The 7,546-nt window shown below is 36.5% G+C and overlaps 1 long non-coding RNA gene across 1 annotated transcript; it reads right to left on the reverse strand.

The window, feature by feature from the left end:
* Nucleotides 1–1,282: 1,282 nt before the first annotated feature.
* LOC128247388 (uncharacterized) lies at nucleotides 1,283–3,801 on the reverse strand. Its single transcript, XR_008263768.2, has 3 exons — nucleotides 3,131–3,801; nucleotides 2,381–2,950; nucleotides 1,283–1,767 (listed from the first exon to the last, which is right to left on the reverse strand). It is a non-coding gene; the product is annotated as an uncharacterized LOC128247388 (long non-coding RNA).
* Nucleotides 3,802–7,546: the final 3,745 nt, after the last annotated feature.

The raw sequence follows: 7,546 nt of genomic DNA on the forward strand, positions 1-7,546 counted from the left end.
AACCAGAAAACATCCTGCAACCATTTGCATGCGCTCGGAACATAAAAAAAAACTCGATAAATGGGTGCCACACGATTTGAATGAAAATCAGAAAATGCGCAGATATGAAATTTGCTCATCGCTTCTTCTCAGTAACCAGACCGAACCATTTTATCGACTGTATTGTAACTTGCGATGAAAAGTGAATTATGTACAATAGTTAAAAACGTTCTTCGCAGTGGTTGGACCAAAATGAAGCACTGAAAACCTTCCCTGAAACCTATCTCTTCAAAAAGAAGGTTATGGAGACTGTTTGGTGGTGTACTGCTGGACTCATCCCCCAAAACTTCTTAAACCCGGAAAAACCACTACTGCAGAAACCTATTGCCATAAAATTTCCAAAATGAACGAAAAACTGCTACCTTTCCGTCCCAGACTGATCAACAGAAGAGGGCCAATCAGTCTTCATGACAATGCTCGGCCACACATTTCACTAATGATACTCCAGGAGTTGAGAGAACTTGGCTACGAAATTCCCCACCCAACTTATTCCCCAGACCTTTCTCTTACCGCCTACCACTTTTCCAAGCACCTTGATGGTTTCCTGCGAGAGAAGGAGTTCATCAGCTCCAGAACTCCAGATTTTTATGTTACTGGAATAAACAAACTTGTAACTCGTTGTCAAAAATCTGTTGATTGTAATGGTGTTTACTTTGATGAATAAAATTTCCGCAATGCTGAAATATATCGTGATGAATTTCATGTTTCAAAACGTTGATTACATTTCACTCAGACACACACACACACACACACACACACACACACACACATATATATATATATATATATATATATATATATATATATATATATATATATATATTTTTATATATATATATATATATATATACAGTAATCCCTCGCCATATCCCGTTCACCTATCGCGGTTTATTATTTAAGCTTACGTCGATTCCTCTGTGGTTTGTTTTGCATTTATAATAAAATAAATATATACAAATTATAAAAATAACAACAAAAAAATACAGTATAGGACGGTTTCTATTTCGCGGATTTTCATCTATCGCGGAGGATTTGGAACGTAACACCCGCAATAGTCTAACGATTACTATATATATATATATATATATATATATATATACTTATAAAGGTTAGTAGAGTTAGGGGTTGGAATAACCGTTTGAGGGATAAAAATATCCGTTATACTACCCGTATAATTACCTATTTAAAGTAAACAGAAAATGGAGAAATAGTGATCAACAATAATTGACTAACATCGATTATTACTTTTTAATTCATTAAAAATAGACACACACACACACACGCACACACACACACACACACACACACACACACACACACACACACACACACACACACACACATAAATGAAAGAAAAACGCAATAGAGAGCATTAAAACGTTCGGACAGATAGACGATACAAAGGCGGACAAGAGAAACAACAATAAGAAGGACAGGCAAAAAAAGACGGGTCGTTCTTGGGTTTCTTTCATCAGTCAAGTACCAGAAGTCACGACCATTTCGGGCAGTTACACTCGAGATGGTTCGATCTGGTTTCCCCACAAATGTCTAAGCTAAGACCATTATACCCCTTTGTAAGAAAGCTAGCGAATGTTTATGGCAACAAAGACAAAAAGATCAAGCAAAACAACGGAGAACATGGTACACAATTACGAATACAAACAACAAGATATAACAACAGGCGTCTTTCGACTGAGAACGAATCAAATTGAGCTGGCGTGGAAAATTCTGCAAAGAAAGAAAGTTTTAATAAATGTTAAAAGTAAAACAAACATATGTTACTGATAAAAATAAATCTACATAAAACCAATTAAGAACGTCTAAATTCTTATAAAAGAGACGACCTCTGCCCGGTTTGGATGCCGGTTCTCTTCCTCTAGTGATGAGCAATTTCATAAACTCATACAAAATGTTATCAGAAAGACTTCGATCTCCACTTGATGGTCAACGGAAATCCCTTCCCAGTTAAAGCCTAACATTGTTAGACAACCTACAACTAAATGACATGTTACCCGCATCCTGTTTATTTAATACTCGACGCGTTGTAATACAGTAATCCCTCGCCATATCGCGGTTCACCTATCGCGGTTTATTATTTAAGCTTACGACGATTCCTCTGTGGAGTTGGTTTGCATTTATAATAAATTAAATATATACAAATTATAAAGAAAATTAATATATGTACACTACAGTACTGTTTCTCCTTCGTGGGTTTTTACCTATCGCGGGGTAGGGTAGGGGTTGGAATGTAACACCCACGATAATCGAGGGATTACTGTACTGTGTTCGGGGCGGGTCTGCGATTTTAATGGTCGTTCATAGATTTAAGTAATGTACCTACCACACATTCTGCTGTGTCTCCAACTGAGTGTCTACAAGTCCTTTTTGCGACTAAAATTCTGCCTTCGAAGTGTTGGAATGTAGTCATCAGTGGATTTGTAAATACAAAGAATCGATACTCGGTTCGCTAAGCTACTCCAGAAAAGCAAGTCTACAGATGAGCACAGAAATAATTGTTCTTTTCTTTAACACCGTTTTCCTCTAGTAGACTTTGCCTTTCATCCTTTCAAGGTCGATAAAATGAAGTACCATTTGAACACCGGGTTCGATGTATTTGACTTACCTACTTCCCCTGAATTTGCTGGCCTTGTGCCAAAATTTGAAACTAATACTTTTGTGTGTGTGTGTGTGTGTGTGTGTGTGTGTGTGTGTGTGTGTGTGAGGCGGCAAGTTGGCAGAATCGTTAGCACGCCGGACGAAATGCTTAGCGGTATTTCTTCAGTCTTTACGTTCAAATTCCTTCTGCCGAAGTCGCCTTTGCCTTTCTTCCTTTCGGGGTCGAAGAAATAAGTGCCTGTTATGCACTGGAGTCGATGTGATCGATTTACTCCCTCTTCTCAACTTGCTGGCCCTGTAACCGAATTTAAAACCAATGTTAACTGTTTGTGTAAAGCGGCGAGCTGCAGAACCATTAACAAATTGCTTAGCAGCATTTCTTCCGACTAGCCATTCTGAGTTCAAATTCCGCCCAGGTCGATAAAATAAGTACCATTTATGGACTGGGGTGGGGGGGTTGATGTAATCGACTTACCTTCCTTCCCGAACTTTCTGGCTTTGTGCCAGAATCTTAAACCAATATTACGTACATTTGTGTGCATATGTGTGCATACGTGTAATTATGCAAATACGTCAACACATTTACGTCCAAGCGTCGGCTCGATAATTTGTATAAAGATTTCCATTTTCTCTGATTTCATCACAAGAGAGAGGACAGCTCTTACCACATCTTTCAGAGCTCCCGAAACACATCAGCTGGAAAAGTAAACCTTTCTTAAAGTCGCAAACATTGCTAGATCGCCTGCTTACAAGAGCCGAATAAGGGTGTTACACCGGAGGAGGGTCGCTCAATCATTTAAGCTCTCCTGAAGGCAAGCAAGAGTTAAGTTGTGTTAAATCGGGTGATGAGACCTCGTAAAAGCTTCCTTACAGTTTCTACTTCTACTATGGTCTGCACAAATGTACCACTAGGTCTGTATGTATAAGTGTACTACGTTCAGATCTATGCGCCAGAAAAGGAAAGTCTTGTTTGGTGTATGAGTACAATGACCTCAAAATATCTATATATTTCTGTGCTTATAAATGTGTACATACATGTATGAAAGATTGTTGGTATTTTCTGAACGATAATCGTTCAACTGGTCGATATATTAGTAGAGCCGTTCTCATTTACGTCTATTTACCTGATTATTCGCTCAGAGACTGTATGACGTCAAACTGACTAAAGTAGCCAAATGTTTGCAGAATATTAGTAGCGTTGTGCGATACAAACGTACACAGTAACTACACTCACTTATACACACACCGACACATCATATTGACACACACACGCACACGCACACATACATACACACACAAGCATATATACACAAACATTCGCACGCGAATATATACATACACACACACACACACATACAAAAGAGCGCAAAATTTCATAACACAAATCCTTTGACTCAACGAAGGAAATACTGTGGAGAATAAAAAGGGACACAAGTTACTTCAAAGACGAAGATCAAATACGATTAGAACCAATGTTTGAGAAGAGAGAGCGGGAGAGCTAGAGTCAGAGAAGGAGAAAGAAGGGGAATTATATTTAAGAAGAAGAACTATCAAACTTACCTCACGGTTTTGCTGTTATATGAATATCAACATTTAGAGACATCGAGATATCAAGATATAATCTGTAGCTGAGAGTCTGTGACTGCTTCCTTACCGGAATGGAGAAAAAAAGTTTTGACAACATGGATCCAGTTAGCTTTGAAAATTACGAATTTACCCGAAAAATTAAACCTTTCAAACAGTTAGATGACAATGTCACCCGCAGACAGTTTTCACCCGCTGTAGTTGTTGAAAAAGATGAACTAACGCCGTTGGACTTTGAAACTCCTTCCCATAAATTTTCACGGAAGTCTGTGAAAGGCGGTGGTAACAACTATTTATTCATCAACGTCAGCAACCCTTTAGGATGGTCCCAAGTACTGCCAGATGCATATGGCCATCAGCTAATGAGTGGAAACGTGTCAGATTTCCCTCTCAGTTCATATTTCGCCAACAGCAATAGACGAAGTCATATTTTGTTATTTTTGTTTCTCTTCTGCGTAACTTGTGCCTTTATTTTAGTGTATTCATTGTACGACAGTTCCTACTATTACTCCTACTTGGTGTAGCAGTTACAGTCGCCGCTACTATCATTGGAAACGACTTTCTTCTCGCACACGTAAAAACGAAAAGAAAATATCATATGGATTTCGTTTCTCCATATAAATAATTTCAACTGAATTTTGCTTTACATTTTCAATTCTGTGTTAGATTTAAAAAAAGAGCATTTCTTTGGTATCCGCATATCTATCCTGTTAACTGTACATAAGAGCATGTACTATATATTCATAAACGCGATGAATCATATATAACAAAAATATCAACATTTATTTATTTATAAGTTTAAACATTCTTATAGAAACATACAATTAGGATGTGCCATGAATGGAAACCTTCGGCGTACTATATATATATATATATATATATATATATATATATATATATATTTATATACATATATACATATGTATATATATATATATATATATATATATATATATATATATATATATATATATATATATATATACAGAATGAGAGAGAGAGAGAGAGAGAGGGGGGGGACAGATAAAAAGAGAGAAAGAGAGAGAAGGATAGATAGATAGATAGATAGATTCATATACACATATATCTTAGTGCTTTTTGAAGCGTAGATACTGAATTATTTCCAGGAGAGGACGCACGTATAGTTGTACCCTATAGGCACATGCATATGCTTATGTGTGTGTATACAAATGGAATAAAGCGTATTCAATGTACACGCGTACCTGTAGTAGTAGTAGTAGTAGTAGTAGTAGTAGTAGTAGTAGTAGTAGTAGTAGTAGTAGTATTAGTAGTAGTAGTCACAATTGAGATCTTCTAAGCATGAGACTCGAAGTAAAGAAATAATGAAGAAAGGAAGGTTGGAAATGTTTGTGGTGAAGTGTAACGGTTAGATGACTCGGCAATAAAGGTCTGGTAGCCTCACGATGACCAGGTGTGTACCTCTGTAGAATGGACATGCTAATGTTAGTCTCAAGTTGGGTAGGGGTGGGGGTACTGGTCATCAAGTAAACACAGTTGTGATATAGACAGAACAATTTCTGCTATGCTGGTGCTACAAGCACCTGAGACCAATGGTGAATACATTTCGCAGTTGGATGTGCAATTGTTTAATTGGAAATTCTTTCGTAGACATTTGGCAACTTTTTAATTGGAATGTTTGATCAGATGAAATATGGTTTCGCAGCTTCAAAACTACAGAAGCTTAGAAGAATGTCATCAAATCTAATATTCTTCAATTACCAAGCATGCACATATAGAGAGAAATAGAATTCATCCCACTTCTTGGACTTAAAAGAATTTTGTGCATATCTCTTTGGAATATACTTTATAGTGTTCTTTTATGGTTTCGCCTCTAGTTTTCCTGGTTACAATCTAAGGAAATTACATTTTCTGAAAATATGCATCTTATTGCAGACTGGTTCAGAATGGGATTCGATCTATAATATTTTTGATTAGAAGGGCATAGTTGGAAGGCGTTCCCTCCAATGCAAGTGTAGCTAACTTTAATATTATTGATACTGAAGAGCTTATATTTATGTATAGCAGAAAAATGTTTCCTTGTGGAAATCGATATATATATATATATATATATATATATATATATATATATATATATATATATATATATATATATATATATATATATATATATATATATATATATAACTGTTTAATTTGGTTTGGACAAATACCTCAGACTGCTCATAGAACCTTCTATGCTTCTTGTTGTAGGCTACCACCTGTTAATCCTATCTTCCAGTGTAATCCTATGGGAAGGTTAAACATGCGGAACTCCTTTCAACTTAAGATAAATATAATAATAACGATAATGACCTGTGGATGGAAATTTCTTAATGTATCACGACATAGGTTTCTACATCACGCATGTTCATTTGTGAGGACGCTTTCATATTCATAAGATATTATTAAAAATTATTCATAATATCTTTGAATTTCGAGTTTGCTTCCATTACTATGCGAATGCTTCGTCAGGTCAGCTACATTAATGTAACTCGCGATTCATAAATATTATGAGTAAGTAGCTCTGAGAAATATCCTTTTATGTAGATAAAGCTAGATATATGGTTTCAGTAAAATAAGAGTCTGGGAGGTTGTCTGACATTAATTAATTTACCCCTATCAACTGGAACTTAGCGGACAACTCCCAATGGATTTAATTCTAAATAGCTGTACACTATATGCTGCATAACATTTTATGAATAAAATATAAATCAATATAAATAACTATCTCACCACTCCTATATCTCAACCCCCACTCCTATATTTTGACCCCCACTATTTTCCTCTGCTACTCTCTAAATTAGAGTACGCCATAAATACAACATAAGGAAACAATGTAATTATTTTGGTTTCTTGTACTGATATAAATGTTGCTAAAAAAAGTTTATCTTTTAAGTTGGAAATCTGTATGATCATCTACAACTGAGGAGAGCGGTTTCTTTCAAATTGATGTAATCTTTTCATTGATCGATTAAATGGAGCCGCTTGAAACGGCCGTAATTCATTCATATCTGGACATCATTGTTACTTATTTGCTTTTTGTTCATCTAACTTCGAGTTCATCTACCTTGGAATGGCCAGAAGTAGATGGACAAAGAGAAAGTTCTTTCTGGGACAGGGTAGTGTGAAGAATGGTTGGTATCTGTGCGTATGTGTGGATGTGTGCGCATGTGTGTGCGGTGGCATGTGTGATAGCGTGTGTGTGTGACAGTAACTGTGTATGTGTGTGGCAGTAACTGAGTGTGTGTGTGCGTGTGGTGATGGTGGCATGGTAGCATGTGTGCGT

This window comes from Octopus bimaculoides, chromosome 3 (genome assembly GCF_046866305.1).
Source record: "Octopus bimaculoides isolate indiv1 chromosome 3, ASM4686630v1, whole genome shotgun sequence".
NCBI lineage: Eukaryota > Metazoa > Mollusca > Cephalopoda > Octopoda > Octopodidae > Octopus > Octopus bimaculoides.